The sequence below is a fragment of the Mus pahari genome, chromosome 1 (assembly GCF_900095145.1).
Source record: "Mus pahari chromosome 1, PAHARI_EIJ_v1.1, whole genome shotgun sequence".
NCBI lineage: Eukaryota > Metazoa > Chordata > Mammalia > Rodentia > Muridae > Mus > Mus pahari.
Window position 1 is genome coordinate 163,146,515 of NC_034590.1, and position 20,695 is coordinate 163,167,209.

At 38.7% G+C, this 20,695-nt stretch overlaps 1 pseudogene; it reads right to left on the reverse strand.

The window, feature by feature from the left end:
• Nucleotides 1–2,789: 2,789 nt before the first annotated feature.
• On the reverse strand, nt 2,790–17,723 carry LOC110335466 (annotated as a pseudogene).
• Between the last annotated feature and the right edge of the window lie 2,972 nt (nt 17,724–20,695).

A 20,695-nucleotide genomic window follows, 5' to 3' on the forward strand; every position in this document is an offset into this window, starting at 1 on the left:
TCCATTTCTCAGGAATAAATCACACTCAGATTATGTCTCCCATCTTGGTTTAATGAACATCATTTTCATTTTGTTGACTCTCACAATGCATAAATGTTGCTGAGCCAAGCTTTTAAGTAAGTACTTTGTTCTTCCTAAATAGAATTCTAAACTATCCAATTAATGCCACTTTACTACTGTTTAATCATTTGCTGCCTTATTAACCTGACTCTAGCAGCATTTACAAACAATTGAGGGAAGATTAAATGGGCCCTGCCTTCTAAGTAGCTGCTCTGGTTTTGAACCCTGGATATGTTGCTGTCTGACGCTTTAATATAGAATGAGTCACTTAAGCTTCCTACCTAGACTTTTGGGATTTTCAATCCCTCAGCATAATAAGGTTTACTTGAAAGATGGAATGATGTGCGTCAAACACAAGTAACACACTGGGGCCTTGTCTTAGTCAGGGTTTCTATTCCTGCGCAAACATCATGACCAAGATGCAAGTTGGGGAGGAAAGGGTTTATTCGTCTTACATTACATACTGCTGTTGATCACCAAAGGATGCAGGACTGGAACTCAAGCGGGTCAGGGAGCAGGAGCTGATGTAGAAGCCATGGAGGGATGTTCTTTATTGGCTTGCTTCCCCTGGCTTGCTCAGTCCACTCTCTTATAGAACCCAAGACTACCAGCCCAGAGATGGCACCACCCACAAGGGAACCTCCCCCCTTGATCACTAATTGAGAAAATGCCTTACAGCTGGATCTCATGGAGGCATTTCCCCAACTGAAGCTCCTTTCTCTGTGATAACTCCAGCTGTGTCAAGTTGACACAAAATTAGCCAGTACAGGCCTCATAAATACTGTTTCCTAATCTATCTGAAGCATACGTTTATTGGTTAACCTATTTCTTAGTACAGAAGAGATCCCGAATAAATAACCAAGGAAATGATAATGATTATCATCCCACTGAAAGCAGAGATCCCTTGTTATATCTCTGACATGGCCTAAAATACAATGCCACAGTGCCATGGGTGAAGCATTTTCTTGTCTTTGTTAAAGCTATGCTTTACAAGGATAAATAAGAATACAATAATTAGAAATGAGATGTGTTTGTAGAAACTGGGTGAAGACATTAATAACTTCTTTATGAAAACATTCCCTTTTGAGGAACTAAAATGCCTACAATTATAATTATGACCACAAGTATTAAGCAAATATTGTACTACCTAGTGAAAATCTTCTATAGTATCAAGTCAGTTACAATACTATTGCCTAGAAAGGAAGTGGCCCATCTTTAATAATTAGGATTCCGTTGGGAATATCTAATGAAATCTTGCCCTTCACTTAAATCGCAGTACATTTATCTAATGGAAAGAGTGGTGGTAAGCAAAGAAAGAGTCAGGCAATGTGTAATTGCAGGCATGCAACACACAGCACCACAGCCTTTTAAGATCACTGTACTCAATGGTGCTTTGTTTTATTTCCATGTTTCATTTTGATGTAACCTAAAATAAAACTATGTGGGTCGAAAAAGTCTACATTAGTGTTTCTAAAAAAGAAACTATTCTCAATAAAGGGGGAACAAAATACTCAATGGAGGAAATATGGAAACAAGGTGTGGAGCAGAGACTGAAAGAAAAGCAATCCAGAGACAGCCCCACCTGGGGAATCCATCCCATATAAAGACACCAACCCCAGACACTATTGCAGATGCCAAGAAGTGCTTGCTGACAGGAGCCTGATATAGCTGTCTCCTGAGAGGCTCTGCCAGAGCCTGACAAATACAGAGGCAGATGCTCACAGCCAACTTTTGGACTAAGCACAGGGTTCCTAATGAAGGAGTTAGAGAAAGGACTAAAGGAGCTGAAGGGGTTTACAACCCATAGTACGAACAACAATATCAACCAACCAGACCCCCCAGAGCTCCCAGGGACTAAACCACCAACCAAAGAGTACACATGGAGGGATCCTTGGCTCCAGCTATATATGTAGGAGAGGATGGCCTTATTGGACATCAATGGGAGGAGAGGCCCTTGGTCCTGGGAAGGCTCAATACAGCAGTATAGGAGAATGCCAGGGCAGAGAGACAGGAGTGGGTAGGTGTGTCAGGGAACACCCTCATAGAAGCAGGGGGAGAGAGGATGGGATAGAGGGCTTCCAGAGGGGAAACTGGGAAAGGAGATGACATTTGAAATGTAAATAATTAAATATCCAATAAAATAAAATAGTATATTTAAATATGAAAGAACAATTTTTTTTATATAAAATATATAGTGTCTAGGGTTTTGGTTGGAGAGGAAAAAGGTGTATGACTTTTGTTTGTTTTTTCCCATTAATTAATTTATTTATTCTCTTTACATCCTGATCATAGCCCCCTCCTCCTCCCAGTACCTCCTCTTCATCTCTGAGAAGGGAGAGTTTCCCCCTGGGTACCAACCCATCCGGCACCTCAAGTTACTCACTGCATCACTAATCACATTTTCTCTCACTGAGGCCAGACAAGACAATCCAGTTATGGAACAGGATCCAAAGGCAGGCAACAGAGTCCAAGAAAGACCCTGCTCCAGTTGTTGTGGGACCTGCTTGAAGACCAAGCTGTACATCTGCTACATATATGCAGGGAGCCTAGGTCCAGCCATTTCATGCTCCTTGGTTGGTGGTTCAGTCTCTGGGAAACCCAAGGGGTACATACAGGTGAGTCGACTCTGATGGTCTTGTGGAGTCCTTATCCTTTCTGGGCTCCTCAGTCTTTCCCTCAACCATTGATTTGTTTCGGTTAGTTGCTGGGCAGAGCCTTTCAGAGGACAGTTATGCTAGGCTCCACTCTTTGAATCCAACCTGACAGATACAAACAGCCTGAGGTTCCAAGGTAGTTGAAGAAGGAAGGCAGGCCTGCAAAATATCCCTGTTGACCCTCTGAGGAAAGCTCAGAACATTGCCCCTCAAATTGGCAGGGGTTGCTACTTCATTCATTTATGTCTGTCTTACACAGGGCACCTGTGTGTCCAGGCCAGCACTGACAAACATAGCTGTCAGCAGTGACTTCCCATGTTGTATTATTGTGACAAGGTTTTGATCAACAATAAGGCATCAAAGTCTCACAGTGTGTCCCTGTGAATTCACTCCCTGTGCAGTCACGGTACTTACTGTTTCCTCTGTCCACACATAGACCTCTGTGGAGACATGGCTGACTGGCACATTCATCAAAGTTGCGTTCACAGTGGTCTCCAAGGAATCCAGGTGCATAGTCACAGAAGTAAGCTCCAAAGCATCCTGACACCATGACAACACAGCTGGGATCCACAGTCATCAATTTCCAACTCACAGTTCATAACAGAATACTTCTGAGGACAGACACACATGTAACTTTCTATGTCATTAAGGCATACTGCCTTGTTCATGCAGGGATCAGAAAAGCTTTCATCCACTTCAAAGTCACAATGTCTACCTTGGTATCCACAGAAGCAGGAGTAGCCAGAGATTCATCCTAACACATAGCCCTATTGTGGGAAGGACTGGAAGCACACTCATTATGATCCGCTTCATAGAATCTTCCAGCATACCCAGCAGCGCAGATACAGACAGGGAGCTCAGAGTCTTTATGGCAGGTGCCCCCATGTTCGTAGACATTCCATCCATAGGAATTAGTGAAAGTTTCACAGGTCAACCTTCTGTACCTAGGACTTTGGCACAGGAAGCCTCTTACTCCTGCGGTATTTCCACAAGTGGTAATTCCTTGGCATAAACTGGAATAGCAACAGTCTTTTAGAGCTTCCCAATCTTTATCCAAATCATTGGGTGTGCCTAAACAATTGTTGTCTTGTAGAAAGCCTTTGTGCATAGAATTGTTTTGGCAAAAATTTAAGAGACACCTGGTATAGTTGTTAATTGCAAAATGAATCCTCAATTGTAAAATATACCTCAAGTCACTGCAGGATTAGGTAAATCCTCCCCTACTGAGACCAATCAGCATAGCCCAGTTAGGGGAGTAGGATCCACAGACAGGCAACAGAGTCAAGGTAAACTCCTGCAGCAGGTGTTGGGGAAACTGCATGAAGGCCATGCTGCACATCTGATACATATGTGCAGTGGCCTAGGCCCAGCCTTCCTATGCTCTTTAGTTAGTGGTTCAGTCTCTGAGATCCATCAATGGTTATTTGACTCTGATGGTCTTCTTGTAGAGACTCTTTCCCGTCTAGGTTCCTCAATCTTTTCCCCAAATCCTCCACAAGACTTCCTGAGCTCTGTCTAATGTTTAGCTGCAGCTCTCTGCTTTGCATTTGTTTCAGTCAGCTATTGGGTTGAGTCTCACAGAGGACAGTTACGCTAGCTTCCTGTCTGCCAGAAAAGTCGAGTATCATTAATAGTATCAGTGATTGGTTCTTAGCCATGGGATGTGTACCGGCTGGTTTTGTGTGTCATCTTGACACAAGCTGGAGTTATCACGAGTGAACAAAAATAAGAGCAGAAAGGAGGGGGCGGGAATCTCTAGGATGTACCAGGTGTATGAGTTTTAAGAGGGGTATAGAGAGGATATAAGGATGGAAGGATGGAAAGAAGAAAGAAAGGAAGAAAGAAAGAATGAATAAAGTAAGAAGGAGGGAAGAAAAAAGACAGTCTAGAGTCTCTTAGATTGATTACCATCTCCTGTTCACAATCCCTCCCTGAACCCCCATACTCTACAATGTGATTTGTATCTTCTTGTACTTAGAATTGGATTTAATCACATTACACTTTCTATCTGCAGTGGCTTTTTATTTCTGTTTATCAATTTAATTGAAGCACAAATGACATTTTGACTGTCACATCTGAAGCTGCAAGCATAGTATCAGTCACCACTCTTTAAACTATTACATACTAAGCCACAACTCAATAGCTTACAGCAATTAGCATTTTTGTACTGTCCCAAATCTATGGATTAACTGAATGATTCTGCTGATCTGCGCTATGCGCGTGGCTGCTCTTGGCAGGACCTGTTTATCACCCTCCAGGCAAGCCTGTGTCTTTTCACACTGTGGTAGCAGGTTTTCCAGAGAGCTAGGGGGAGTGTGACAAGCCTCTTAATCCTTAGACCTGGCACTAGCAAAATGTCACCGTTACTCATTCTGATTTCCAATACAATTCAAAAGGCCAATCTAGATTGCAGGGGCAAGAAATACTCTGCTTCTTGATTGAAGGAGCTTCAGATTCATATTTTAAAGCATGTAGTCAAGTATGAATAAATTACTGGAACTGTTATAATAAAACTCACACAAGGGAATGTAAGTGATTTGGCTTATGCTTCTCTCTCTCTCTCTCTCTCTCTCTCTCTCTCTCTCTCTCTCATTGGAATACAAACTAATTTGGAAGTGATATGAGAGATGTAGCTCCTCATACTAGTTGGTCCAAATTCAAACCATTTCTGACCACACGGCCTTGTATTTGAGAAAAAAAATAAGAAAAACTTTTGTATGATAATTACGACCAGTTTTGTGATTAATAAGCAAAAGGTGATGAATGGTCCAAAGTAGGCAGCGAACCTGTCTTAGGCTTTCTATTGCTGTGATGAAATAACATGACCAAAATCAACTTGGGGTGAAAAGGGGTTTATTTCACTCACCATTGCAAATAACAGTTCCACCATCTAAATAAGTCTGGACAGGAACTGAAGCAGGACAGAAAATCAAAAATGGAGGCAGGAGTTGATGGAGATATTATGGAGGGGTGTTGCTTACTGCCTCACTCATCATGGCTGCTTCAGCCTGCTTTCTTATAGAACTCAGGACCACCAGCCTAAGGATAGCACTAGAATGTACCCCATTGATCACTAAGGAAGAAAATGCCTTGCAAGTTTGCCTACAGCATAATCTTATAGAGGAGTTATCTTTATTAACTAATTTATTTATTCTCTTTACATCTAAGCACATCCTCTTCCACTGAGGCCGAGCCAGGCAGCCCAGGCAGGAGAAGGAGATTGAATGGCAGAAAATAGAGTCAGAGACAGCACCCACTCTAATTGTTACGGGACCTATATGAAAACCAAGTTGCACATCTGCTATAAATATGTAGGGGTGCTAGGTCCAGCCCTTTCATGCTCTTTGGTTGGTGGTTTCAGTCTCTGTGAGGACCCCACGTGCCCAGCTTAGTTGACTCTGTAGGTCTTCTTGTGGTGTCCTTGCCCTCTCAGGCTGGCTTAATTCTTTCCCCACCCTTCCACAGGACTTCCCAAGCTATTGCTGATGTTTTAGTGTGGGTCTCCTCATCTGTTTCCAAGAAAGGTTTGGTGAAACCTCTCAGGAAACAATTATGCTAGGCTCCCATGTGCCTATCACATAGCTGACTATCATTCATAGTTTCAGGGGTTAGTTCTCTCTCCTGCGATGAAAAAGTGCAGGATAACCATGCTACAATCCATAGACCCAAAGAAACGAAGTCATAAGGAGGCTAAGTGAGGATGTATGAATCTCACTCAGCAGTGGAAGTCAAATAGAGAAGGTGGATGAAAGGAAGGAACTGGCTAGAAGAGGGTATAAGGAGTGGTATGGAGATGAGGATCAGGTGTGAGGAGAGGGAGGCTGTAGAGGCCTGGAGTGAGAATGGAAATAAGTGGGGACATCTCTGGGAATAGCCAGATTCCTGGGATAGGGGGGCTCCTGGGAATCTATTGGGTGATCTAGCCGAGACTCCCAGCAGCTAAAGTGCCCATCTCCTGTGCCTTGCAGGACTTCCAGTGGAGAGGGAGAGACATCAAGTCACCCACAAAATCTTTGTCCAGTGCGGGGAGCAGGTGTGCCAAGCCCCGTGTTCCCTGGCTGCAAGAATCTGAGCCTGCTGAGCTGGTGTGGAAGATCCTGTACAGCCCGCCTGCTGAGTCACAGGACTATCACCGCAAGCTCTGGCTGAACCAAGCTCTGGCAGGAGAGGGGGGAGGGATTAGGTCAGGACTGATGAAAACAGGATGCACCTCAGGCGGGAGGGAGAATGTTGTTTTGAAGGAGCTCAGAGGACTGAGAAAAACAGGATGTGCGGGGGGGAATGCTGTCGGAAAAAGCTGTAAACAGTTGAGTTGGAGAAGAGTTCAGTTGGAGTTAGTTGGAGCCAGGAGAGTGTTAGAGAAAGCTGTTTGTGAGAGGGAGAGGAAAAAGCTGCTCAGAGAGATAAAGAAGAAATCTGTTTGGAACCTTCCTTGGCTTTTGTGTTGTTTCCCCCCCTCCCCGTCTCTGCTGGTCGGAGTTGGGGGTCCATGACAGTGCAGCCTACAAGATGCTGAGTGATAAAGATAAGCAGAGCTGTGATGGCCAATGGATGACTGGCCCAACTGGAGACAGATCCCACGTGGAGATGTTCACTTAATTGTGGTTCCCCCTGCTCAGGAGAGTTTACCTCAACTCAAGTTGATGTACAACTATCCAGTACAGAACATAATATCAACCTCATGATCATGACTAAGACATCGATTGACTTTCCTGAAGTGAGCCATCAGACAATGTGACCACATTCAGGGGTAGCATCCAATGACCCAACAAGCCAGGTTAGACCACCTGTCCTTAGTAAGCCAATTAAAAGAGCCAAATTGAGAGTGGAAAGCAGAATAAAGAGATTCTTCAAAATTGTGACATTTGGAAGAGGGATAAAGCCAATACCTCACCCCCTTCAGCTCATCTTTGATCCTGAGATGAAGGTAAGGTTTAAATAGAAGGCAAGGGGTGTGTATAACTAAGCAGTTTAGACAAGGTGTGGTCCTCACTATCATTGGCCCATTCTAATCTGAATTTCAGTCTCTTCTTTTGAGAGCATGAAGATCTGCAAGCCCATAGATCACAAGAGAAACCAGAAATCTTAAGCACATAGAACTGTCCTTTCAAAAGGAAATACATATGCCCTGTTTTTCCATTCTAAAAGCTGGAAATTGGAGGTGATTAATAATCTGGTGATCAGTGTTATCTGCTGGTCCAGGCCATCTCAAGCTTCCAGAACCTGGATTGGAGATGGCTAGTGGTCTAAATGACCTTTACATTACCTGTATTTCCAAAGGATCCCCCTCTTTCAGCCAAGACTGGAGGTTGTTTATAACTCAGATCACCTCTATGCTATCCGCATGACCATGCAAGATCCTCCCTTAAGTCCTTAAGGTAATATATGTAGCCCTGTCTCTACAGCCCATCTTCTTGGAGAAAGTGACACACACATTGAGATGAGTTTTTATGTAATTATGCTCCCTTGTACACTCAGGATGGTATTACACCAGCAAACGTTTTCTCAAATTGTACTGTATTTAAATATGCTGGCCGTAAACTGCACAGCATCATACGCTCTAGAAGTCTGATCCAGCCTGAAGCCAGGAGGAACCGAGTTTCCAATCTTACCTCTTCACACTTTATTTCCCTACTGACTGTGATGGATGCAAGGGCGCCCTCCCTCATCCTAAAAGGTGGGCAGACAACTTGAAAACTCTCTAAGCTACTCTAGCCTCTGCCTTGCACTTTCTCTACTTCCATCATTAGATTTACTGACGATTCCTGTTTCTTTGGGATTCATTGTTTTAATAATATGGCAGTCAAAATGAGAGAATCAGATCTCACTTAGGAATGTCTTCATTTCTATGAAAGCAGTTACAATAATATTTTGCATACGGTAAAGCCTTCTTTTATTTCATTTATTCAATGATTCATGAACACACAAACACCTCTGTAAATGGTGGAAACACAGGAAACTGGGAGAGGGGTTCCGCTGCTCACATCCTTGCCTCTCCACTTTCCATCTAGGTAGCTTGAAACAACCCACTGGAATCTTTTTATTATTTAATTGCTTTCCTATGTGAGACAGGGCTCTTAGTGAGATCCTTAATTCACAGACAGCTTCAGGAACAAAATGAGGTTAATATATGGTAAGTGTTTGGTGTGTATGCTAATTTATTTAAAGCAGCTGGCACATGGCAAATAAATGCAGAGAAAATGTTAGGTGTATCTTGACTTTAAGCTTATCCCAGCTTTATACTGAGACAGTATTTACTTAGACAGGCCTGTGAAGCAGAGGCTCTGATCTCCCCAGGAGACCTACAGAGAGAAGAGATGTGCTCCCCTGCTTCTCTTTCCTCTTGGCCCAGCATGATGCTGAAGAGGAACATTCAATTTATCCTTAGGATGATACAAATCTATCACGTTTCATTTCTATCTCTTAGAAGCATCAAGTAATTCCTTTCCCTCTTCAGCACCGCACTTCTTAGTCTTTCAAAAATACATGTATTAAAATGAGAATTTACTAAGAATGTGAGTATTAGGGCACCTTCTCTTCCTCTAAGCAGGATTGTGGATCTCTAGATGGACTGTAAGATACTAGAGTGCGCCTTCCTACCCTCCTTCCCATTTCCCTGGGCTAGCTGCATGCAGCAGAGCCATCACCTGGCTCTATGTTCCAGGCTAATTGGAGCTAATTATGTTCTTTTATTTTGAAAGTCTTTTTACTTCTAATAATAGGCTTGTAAATAAGGCTTTAAAATTTGAATTTCATCATGCATCCATTACTCTCAAATACTTTGAAAATCTAGTTAAGCAATTTTCAACAATAATACAATTTGGATATTTAAATTAAAAGAAAAATTAGATGCATTTGAAAACAAATCAGTAATTATTATGAATTTTGGTAGGAAAGCTAAAATTCAAAAGAATGACTGTGAAATATTAATAAAAAATATAAAGAAGTTGGAGAGACAGTTCAGTGATTAAGAGCACTTGATATTCCTGCAGAAGTCCCGACTTTTGTTCTCAACACTGCATAATTGCTCATAGGCACCCAAACTTCCATTGCTAGGGGATCCTATGGATCCTATGCCTTCTTCCTGATATCCTTGTGCAACAGGCTTCTACTTGGTTTAAATACAAACAAACAGGCATTGCACTCACACCCATGAAATTAAGTATTTTTTAAAAGTAAAGAAAATGAAAGTCTCATGCATTAGTAATAAAAAACAAAAAATACAATAATCACTTTTAATTTACAGAGTTTCTTGAAAAGTCAAATATGCACATTTTTATATTATGACATAATTTAGTTCTTCAAAACACCATACCATTCAACTAACAATACCAATTATGTCCACAAGGAGATGTGCTCATAAGCGATAACAAGGGTTTATTTATGGTGGCTTCAAGTTGAAAAGATCCAAGATCCACTTCAACATAGTTAAATAGACCAGTAAATGAGGGTATTAAAAAATTAAAAGAACCTAGGCATTGTTGCATGAAATGACATGAACAAACCTTAGAATATTATATTCAGGGACAAAACTGGATACAAAAGCCTTCCCATGGTAAGAGTTCATTGATATAGATTAGAAAAGTGTTTAAAAATTGACTAAGGAAAAAATAACTAAGTAAACTATTTTTAGCAATAGGACTTTTTTGTTTTGTTTTGTTTTTTGTTTTCGTGTGTTTTTGTTTGTTTGCTTGCTTGTTTGTTTCCTTCTTGGAACAATAGGGACATAATCAATTCTATTTGCCAAAGAAACCATAAGAAGTATACATTGAAAACTGGTCAATTTGTTGTATGTGAATTGAACATCCATGCACTGAGTTCACAATGTGGTTCAATTATCATTACCATAAAATTGACTTATAGATTCTAAGTTGTCTCTCCAATAAAGTATATGTCTTCTATACCTACATCTATTTTATGGCACTCAAATTCATAACATTTAGCTCAATACAAATGTGGACAGCTTCTACTACCTCCTCTTACTGTAGTATATTACAGTCTCCATAAAGAAGGGAGAACGTATCTTCATAATTTGATATTTTAAAATATTTAAAATTCATTCAATTTGTCCTCTGGTGAAAATTTGAGTACTTTGCAATGGCTGTAATACTTTCATTTGGAAATTTTGATATTACTGTAATTAATTTTATTTTAACAAGATGTCAAGAAAACTTTTCTTGAAAGTACTTTATTTTCTATTAAATCAAATACTTCAGTATACTGACATTTGCTTAGATTATATTGCTAACACATTATGTGTTTTTGAAAAATGTAAAATATTTTTAGAAACAAGATGAAATTAACAGAGCAGAAGAGAAAAGCAAGAGGGATTTCTAAACCCTGAAAAACATTTTCAAATATGTGTAGACTGTTGAGATATCTGGAATAAATGAAAAAAATTCTATATCTTAAGACAGCAAGAATACTGAGAGTCTGAATGTCAGCATTGTCTTTCCTAACATCCATGGATGTTCACCTTTAGGTAGCCATGTCTTCTAAACTTTAGGCAGATCAACTCATTTCAACTTCTAGGTAAATACTCAGAGGTGTGCCATTAGATGTGAAGATCAGGGACTTTATTTTATCTACACCAGTTCTCTGAGAAAGTTTTGTTTGCTTTCATTTGTTATCTTGTTTGGTTTCCAGGTACACATCAATCCACCCACAAGACCTTCGACCCAAACTCTGTCTCACCTACAAGATGGGCAGGGATAAAGATACAGCAGAAACTGAAGAAACGACCAAGAAATGATGGCCCCATACCATGTGAGAAAACCACCCCCTGACAATATTCATGATATTCTGCTGTGCTTGTTGACAGAAACCTAGCATAACTGTTTCTTGAGAAGCCTCATGAAGCAGCCGATGAAGTCAGGTGCAGAGATCCATAGCCAACCATCAAATGGAGATCGGAGAGTCTTGCGGAAGTGCAAGAGAGGAAGATAGGATTGTGGGAGACAGAGGGGTCGAGGACAAAATAAGAAGACCTACAGAGTCAACCCACCTGGGTCAGTAAGAGCTCACATAGACTTGGCCTCCAACCAGGGAGCATGCAGTGTCTGAACCTAGGCCTACATTTGTAGCAAATGGGCAGTTTTCTCTTCATGTGGGACCCCTAACAAGAAGTGCAGGGGCTGTCTGGCATCTCTGTTCCCAGCCATTAGATTCCCTCTTCCATACCTGAACAACTTTGTTGGGCCTCAGGGGGAGAGAATGTGCCAAGTCCCATAGGGATTAGAGGTCCCAGGGTGCTGAGTGGTACCCAAGTCGGGGGCTTCCCCTTCTCCTCAGAGAAGGGGGTAGAGCAAAGGGCAAAGGGATTTGTAAGTATGGGATTGCGAGGAGTAGGGATAATAGGGGCTGTGATCAAGATGTAAAGCGAGTAAAAATATTTTTAAGAAGATTTTAAGCTTAAAAAATATTTTATTAACCCCACTCAGAAAATAGGAAGAAAATTTAAAAATGGAGATGAGGTAGGATATGAGCAAGAGTACATACACCCTCTCTATCATGAGAGCGTATTTATAGTCCAAAGCAATCGCACGTGAAATATGCATTCTAAACCAAAGAACTTTTATTGGTTTTGGATTTTTGTTTTTGTTGTTCTTCTTAGGTTTTGTTGTTGTTGTTATTGTTGTTGTTGTTGTTATTTGGGTTTTGATCACTTTTTCAAGACAGGATTTTTCTGTGTAGCTCTGGCTGTCCTGAAACTTTCACTGTAGACCAGGCTGGTCTAAAACTCACAGTTTGCCTCCTGAGTGCAGAGCTTAAGGGCCTGTATCACCACCTCCTGACTATCTAATGAACATTTTACAAATATAAATGTATTTCTTTAGGGAACTTTGAAATTGTCAAAGACCTCATTCCATTTTGCTGTAAATACTTAAATTTATATAATTAAAATTTTCCTTATTTTTTTGATTAAGAGCCTTCATAGAGTTTATTATTTTAGAATTTCTTATAAATTGATTAATTGATTGATTAAATGCTGAATGACATGAATTCCAAAAGTTCCCTTTCCCTTTGTTTTTCTTCATTCTTTTAAGTAGCTATAAAAGACGTTGAATTCACTGACTGGCCTAAGGCAATCCTTGAAGCAAGATCAGACAGCAGGTCCCTGGACAGGCTCTTAGGGAAACTGTCACAGGAAACCTGGCAGCATCTCGCTAGAGAAGGGAGCATGACAGAGCCTGTTTGTCCACCTTACCCTAGACTATACTTGAATATCTCTCACATATCTAGGATATTTATTTCAAGGTATTCTTGAAAAGACAGAGATATAGAACAGTGTTCTTAGATCTAAGTGATCAGTGTTCTGGAAGTGTCTAGATCAGCCTTTATCTTAACTGTTGAAAGAAATGAAGGCTGCTTCACATGTAAAAATGGGTTATTAGACTACGTTGGCCGAAATTTAACAGGCTCAGTTGTGGTCAAGTTTTGTCTCTTGAGTAAGTAACGCATGAATGGTAAATAGATAGAGATAGGTTAAAATAATTAATAATAATAATAACACAGTGAAGATGGAGGTGTTATGAGTACAGCCTAGACAAAGGATGAATACAGAGTGTAGAAAATTTGGCCTTATGTATTCTTATTCTTATAGCATGAAAATCAAAAGCACTTAAATATATATATATATATATATATATATATATATATATATATATATATCAAAATTATACTTTACAAAGACAAACATGAAGATCAGTAGTTTGTAGTATAGGGCTAGTCAGTCCTGAAATAAAGCACAAAGCAGAATTCTGAAAATTCTGCTTTTCTCTTAGCTTCTTATAAAAAAAAGTTTGTAATCAAGCCCAAGTTCATGTTTGCCGTATTCTTCTGTTCTGTTCTGTTTTGTTTTGTTGTTTTTGTTGTTGTTGTTGTTGTTAGTTTCAGTCTTGTTTTTTCCTGTAGTTAGTGGAATAAATGTTAAAAATTCCAGACTATCTGTGATATTATATTTTTTCTTTTTTAATGAAAATATATTTTCACATTAAAGATGATACAAAATTAGTGATAAAATTCACTTGACAGACATCAGTGCCCTGACCAATAGTTAAGCCTTTTTTATAAAATAATTAATGATAAAAAAAATAAAAAGTGGAATACAGAGCTAGCAATTGGGGATAAGTAGTCATCTGCTTTTAGCAGGACAGAATTTAAAGACACTGAGGCTCCCAAAAGCCATCTTAAATCTGTGTTGAAAATAAATTATGAGAGTTGAGAAACAGACGACTACAATCTAACTCTAGGCCATGTGTGATTATGAAAACTTGACTTACGCAGAATAAATTAGTTGCTTGATGTGATATCAATTAATGCCATAAAACAGCAATTAGAAAGTAATTATAATCAAATCTAACAATAGCCTTTATAGACAAACAGCAGATGAAGGAAATAAAAATCCATAATTCCTAATGAAATTTTTACTTGCTGAATAATTAATTAAAAATGTGAAAATGGTAGGATTTTAGGAAATAGCTACACTGTTGCCATACACAGCAGGAAGAAGGGTAATGTGCAGACACTGGGTAGATATTTTTCTCTCCTAGATGAAAAGCGTAAAACAGGTAAACAGAGAGATCAAAATCACATCTGTCATTTCTTTAATAATTTTGGTATGTTTCTTGGAAAGAGCCTAAATAAGAGGGTTTCATAGGCATCTGGAGATGGAAGACTAGAGCGATGCATCAAAGAATCATGGGTAAGAGATGACACGCTGATAGATAACAAGTAGGTAAATGAATAGATATATGATGCATTATTATGGGGCTCAGTTGGCACATACATAGATAGAGACCTAAGATTTTGGAGAAAAACACTTTTTACCATGTGTCTTAGTTTGATTTCTATAGCTGGGATGAAAAACCATGACTAAAAGTAACTTGTGGAGGAAAGGGTTTTCTTCAGTGTACAGTTTATAAGCCATCCTGAAGATAGGAACTCAAGACAAAAGCCTGCAGTCAGAGAATGGTTAAGATGAATAAAACAAATGATAGTGCCTGCTAGTGAGAATATGGAATAAAAGGAACACTCACCCATTGCTGGTGAGACTGCACACTTGTTCGGCCATATAAAAGTTAATGTGATGGTTCTTTACAAAAACAGAAATAGATCTACTTCAAGAATGAGCTTTACCACACTTGAGCATATACTCAAAGCATGCTTCATCCTATTATAGAGACAAACTGACCCAGGAGGTGATGTGAACCTAAGGTTCACAGAGTGTAGGTATTGAGGCAGATGGAAGTGGTACCCTTAATATTTTAATTATGGTTCACTGATATTTTCTCACTATCATCTGCCTTTTTCTTCCACAGCTGTTATCATATAACTGTGGAAAGTTCTTCACTCTGTGAGGTCATCCTAGAGGACTGCCTATACTTTTAAGTAATTCACATTACTTCAATGCAGAGAACAAATGGTGGCTCCAAGCCTACCATATCCCACTGTAGATGAAGCCATGGAGAAACAGGGCAACGGCAATGTGTGTCAACATTCTATCTAAATAGGGCAATGGCGACGTGTGTCAACATTCTATCTGCAGAAGGAAGTATGATGGTGGAATCGGTTATAGAGAGGCATAATGAGTTATCAAGAGAACAACGTCTTTACCTGAGTTTCCTGAATTAGCTTTATCACCACACAGAAGTCTAGCAGTCCTCCATCCCAGAGCTTCACATCTGACACTGCCTTTCAATTATAATGATGAGTATGTAAATAGTACTAATAACTTTCTCCATCAGAGCTACATATGCTCACCAGTGTTGCTGACCTAATGTTTGTTGGAACTTCCCAGCTCTTGGTTGCCACTGGACCACCTGCGGTTATAATCTTCAGATCTGCCAAGCTTTACTGTCTATACTAATCAGCTGTCTTTTAAAGCCCAGATCTACCTGTGGAAAACTTGCGATATGCCAGAGCTACTCTGCTGTCACTGTGTCTCCACTGCCTGCTAGGAAGACAGTTTGATGTCCCAGAAGACAACGTCCTTTGGACCCACCTACAGACATTCACCTGTGCCTCGATGTCCCAGAAGACAACATCCTTTGGACCCACCCACGGACATTAACCTGTGCCTTCAAAGACTGGGGCTGGGGACTGGGGTTTTTTCCCACACTATATAAACTGAGTTCCTTCAGTAAATTTTGAGCCTCGATCAGAATATGTTTGTCCTGGCTTCCAAATTTCTCTCCCACATTGCATTTTAGCCCAGCCCGCCTCTCAGGATGAACCCAGACCGGATTAAAGTGAGTTTTAGTACAGGACCCTGCCTTTCCATTATAATGATGAATATATAAATAGTATGAATAACTTTCTCCATCAGAGGTACATAAGCTCACCAGTGTTGCTGACCTAATGTTCACATTGGATAGTCTAGAACCCTTCAATATTTTATACTTCTTTTGTGTGTGTGTGTGTGTGTGTGTGTGTGTGTGTGTGTGTGTGTGTGTTGTGTTAACACACTACACTTATTGACCTTTGTATATTATATACAAGAGAAATATAAAATTCACAACAAGCATAAAATCAATGATTTTTCCGCCTAGTTTTTTTTATATGATCTCAGAACCATGACCTGATCATTCAACTTTAACACTCACACCAAAAGAGCAGCAGGCATTCAAATATATTCTCTATTAAAGATCCAAAACAGCAGCATCTAACACATGAAAAGAAGCTGCAACAAGGAAGCAGTTCATAGTACAAGAAGTCAAAGAATGAGACATTAAAATAATAGTTGTAGCATACAATATCCCTGTGCTGGAGTCACAGCATATAAAAATAATGCAATAACAACACGAATTTGTTGCAGTTTATGGTTGGATCCACCTGATGCTCTTCCACAGAAGAAGTGATATCACTTCCTCTACCCAATATATCCACACAAAGAGAATCTGGAGTCAGGAACACTCTCCTTAGAATCAAAATTAAGCTGGAGTGCGTAGGAAAGACAAAAAAAAAAAAAAAAGAAAGAAAGAAAAAAAGAAAATAGATATACCACAAAAATTCAACCGTCAATTGTGCTTATTTCTCCCAGGTGGCTACAGATTCATAAAAGTAATCAGCTTGAGAGAGAAGATGTGCTGTTGTAGGACTTAAGATATTTTGAATTCTTTCATGGATATGTCAGAAGCAAGTGATGGAAGCATCTTTGACAAGTTAATACCATTTTTTAAAACCACAGGAGCTTGTTAATAAACATTTGAGAGCAAAATTCTACAAATTTTCTTGGAAAGAATGTCACCAGTGAAACAAAATCCTGGGATATAAAGCATTATTGAGCAATTTTATCAACCCAAGACCAAAATGTTATAAAACTTCTGAAGAGAAGGTGACTGTCTATTGTCCTTGAAACTGGCAGGGGTGGGTCTAGAGGGATGGCTAAGGGGTTAAGAACACTTTCTGTTCTTCAACAGGGCCTTAGTTTAGCTTGCAGTACACCAATTCTATGTACTCTTCTGGCCTTTATAGGCTCCTGTATACATATGGCACATGTGTGCATGAACATACACACATACAAAATCAACTTTTAGAAATGAATATATGCTTAGCCGGGCGTGGTGGCACACACCTTTAATCCCAGCACTCGGGAGGCAGAGGCAGGTGGATTTCTGAGTTCGAGGCCAGCCTGGTCTACAAAGTGAGTTCCAGGACAGCCAGGGCNAAAAAAAAAAAGAAAGAAAGAAATGAATATATGCTTATACTCATCTAAGGCTTTAAAATTTTTTATAAAATATCAATTGTCTTCTCCCAATATTATTAATAAGATTATAATATTTTTAATTTTTGATTTCTATATTATTTTGTTCTTGGCTCATGAGTATTATACCGTTCTCTTATGGTGAAAGACACTACAGGGGCTACTGGGATGGCACAGATCTTGAGAGAACTGGGTGTTCTTCCATAGGATCCTGACTCAGTTCCTAGCACCAAAATAGCAGCCTGCAGTAACTCCAGCTCCAAGGGATCAGATGCCTGCTTCAGACTTCCCTGGATTTCAGACATTCGCAGACAAACATGTAGGCAAAATACCCACAAACATAAAATAAAAATTAAAACAAAACAACAAAAAAAAGTACTTTAAGGACACTGCAGACCACAGAATCCTGTTATCCACCTCAAGGTTGTCAAGCCTGGATCCTTATGGCTGCTAATGGCAGAATCAAACTCTCCTGAAAGGGTTAACTATAACACAGAGAATTCCCAAAAAATAAAATGGAAACTTTGGAAGAACTCTAAGTGCCTATCCAATCTTTTTCTGTCCCCCCTTTATTACAGTTTTAATCAAAAATGTAGGTGGGCTCTTTCCATACTAGAGAGAAAGCTTGAATTGACTGTTATGCTAACTCTTGTTCAAATTAACCATGAGTCCTTTCATTATTCATTTCAATGTCTCATTTTATTCAGTCCCAGGATTTTATGTTATTTTACTTTTGGCAGTGCTTAAAATTTAATATCTAATCATGTGCTTATACCAAATTTTAATATTAAAAATTGAGTTAATCCTTTCAAAATAATTGCTCCTTTATTCTTATATGTTCTCATTCTCAATCACATTTCAAAGCCACAACACTATATCAATATCTCCTGGATCATATTCTAAACTTCACTTAACTATACCACTGAAAGGCCAAGCAACTCGGGAGTACATATTGATGACTTGGAGAGAGTGCCCACAATTATTTAAAACTATTCAAGACATAAAATACAAATTTGGATGAGTTCCTTTATTTGGAGACCAAAATATCCCACCTTGTCATAGTGGGAAAATGTCACTTTCTCCTCACCTGGGGTCTTGGTATAAACTGCCTCTGACACCATCTATATTTTTCCTCACATACTTCTTTCTCATGGCCAAGTTAGCTCCTACTCATGCCTGGTTTCCTTTTATGTATCTTTAATAATTTCTAGCCCACACAATGCCTATTAAATTACTGAAACCCAGTAAAACATCTCTATTAAAATTTATACGAAAAACAAAATAGATTTTAGCTACTGTAACATGCATTGACTCAACTGGAAAAGAGTCAAAATTTATGACTGGAACTACAAAATAATGTGGAAATACATTGAATAGCTAAAGATTAAAACATTTAAAGAATGTATTTCCTATTAAAAAATAAATAAAATTCAACCTTCAAGGAGAGATAAAGCATATTTATCAAGAAGCATAAGGAAACATGACATATTCAGAAGCAAGGTAATTTTACTCTTCAATACAGAAATGATTGGAGTTAGTTGAGGGTGCCCTGTTCACTACCACTAATATAAAGAATTTTGTAAAAGCAAAGTATACTGAAAATTGATCAAAGCCAAGATGAATGCTTTCTTCCTTTATTGTGTCAAGTAGTTAACATTGCTGTCTTGCATTACAATCAAGCTTAACTGTATTTTCTAGGAACTACTAAACTGTGTTTCTAAATAAGTCAAATCTATTTTCTGCAAACCCTGAGCAGGTTCCCCTGAACAGGACTCATTCTAAGATGCATTTTTGTTTGTTTGTTTGTTTGTTTGTTTGTTGGCTGGTTTATTTTTTAGTAATGATAATGACACCATGGTGTGTGGATAAAATTACATTTATAATATCTTTCTACCTTGTGTGTTTTAGTCATTTAAAAAAAAATCTCAGACATTTTTTGGATGTAAGGCATATATGATTTTTTCCTCTAATGTTTTTAACAATAATCTAAAATGAATGCCAAGATGTAAGAGAAATATTCTATTCTCTCTCTCTCATTCTTTGTCTATAACACATATACTCACTCACACACACACACACACACACACACACAAACCCTCCATGAAAAACTAGAAAATGACTCCTAAAAGATTCTTATATATGTACTTGATCACAGTGTGAAGTAGAATACAATATATTATGATAATTTCAGTGCTGTTTGCTAAAAATTGGTGTTTATTGGACAAGTAAAACAAATAAATGGCTTTCTTTCTTTCTTCATCATAATATAAAATGAAATATCCTTAGAAATCATATTTTAAAATAAAAATATGAAATCTATATTTTGCCTGTGCATAAAGATCTTTAATGTTAGTGAACAGCTCTGCTATGGAACAGTTTCCCAACAAGCTTTCAACAATGATTTAAGTACCTGTTTATGCTAAGGAAAATAATAGGTTCTACTAAATCCTATAATTATCTTTATTTTTACACGTTACTGTGGAAATGTAATTATGAAACCAAAGCATTTTTTCCTGTACCCAAAATCCATAGATAAAACCATAAAAAATCCTTTAAGATGAAAAACTTTGTAGTTTTGAATTTCCTTAAGCTGGGTGATATATATATATATATATATATATATATATATATATATATACATTTATATTCATATGCATATGTATCAACTAAGATACTATACAGTGAGTATATAGCATCTTAAAATTAAAATTATTCACTAAATGAGCATTAGTTAATTATTAATGGAGTTACACATACCTAGTCAGGTTTTGAATATTTATATTTCACTGCTTTCAAACCCACTCTCTCATTAATATCTCTGCTAGTAATCTACTTCTAGGCTGACAAGCTCTACTATCTGTAGCTTGAATACTCCTAAAGTTTTCTTAATTTAGCATGTTCCAACAAATTTTTATGCTTTTATCTGTATCAGTGTAGCAATATACATGTGTGCCAGTGTAGATTTGTATGGCAATATTACATGTAAGTCTATGTGTATATGTACAGCAGAGTACATGTGTGTCTGTGTGTATATGAGTGGAATAGTGTTGTGTGTTTATGTGTAAGTATGGCAGTATACGTATGTGTCTCTGTATACTGAACAGTTAACAGTGGGAATAATCCTTTGACTATGACAAATTTGTATTTGTATCTTAGTCAGGGTTTCTATTCCTGCACAAACTGCTGTTCTTGGTGGTTATCTCATGGTACTGGCATCTCCAAAACGCTGCTGTGACCCCTTCAGTCCTGGGCCATCAATTGCAACTGAGACTGCACC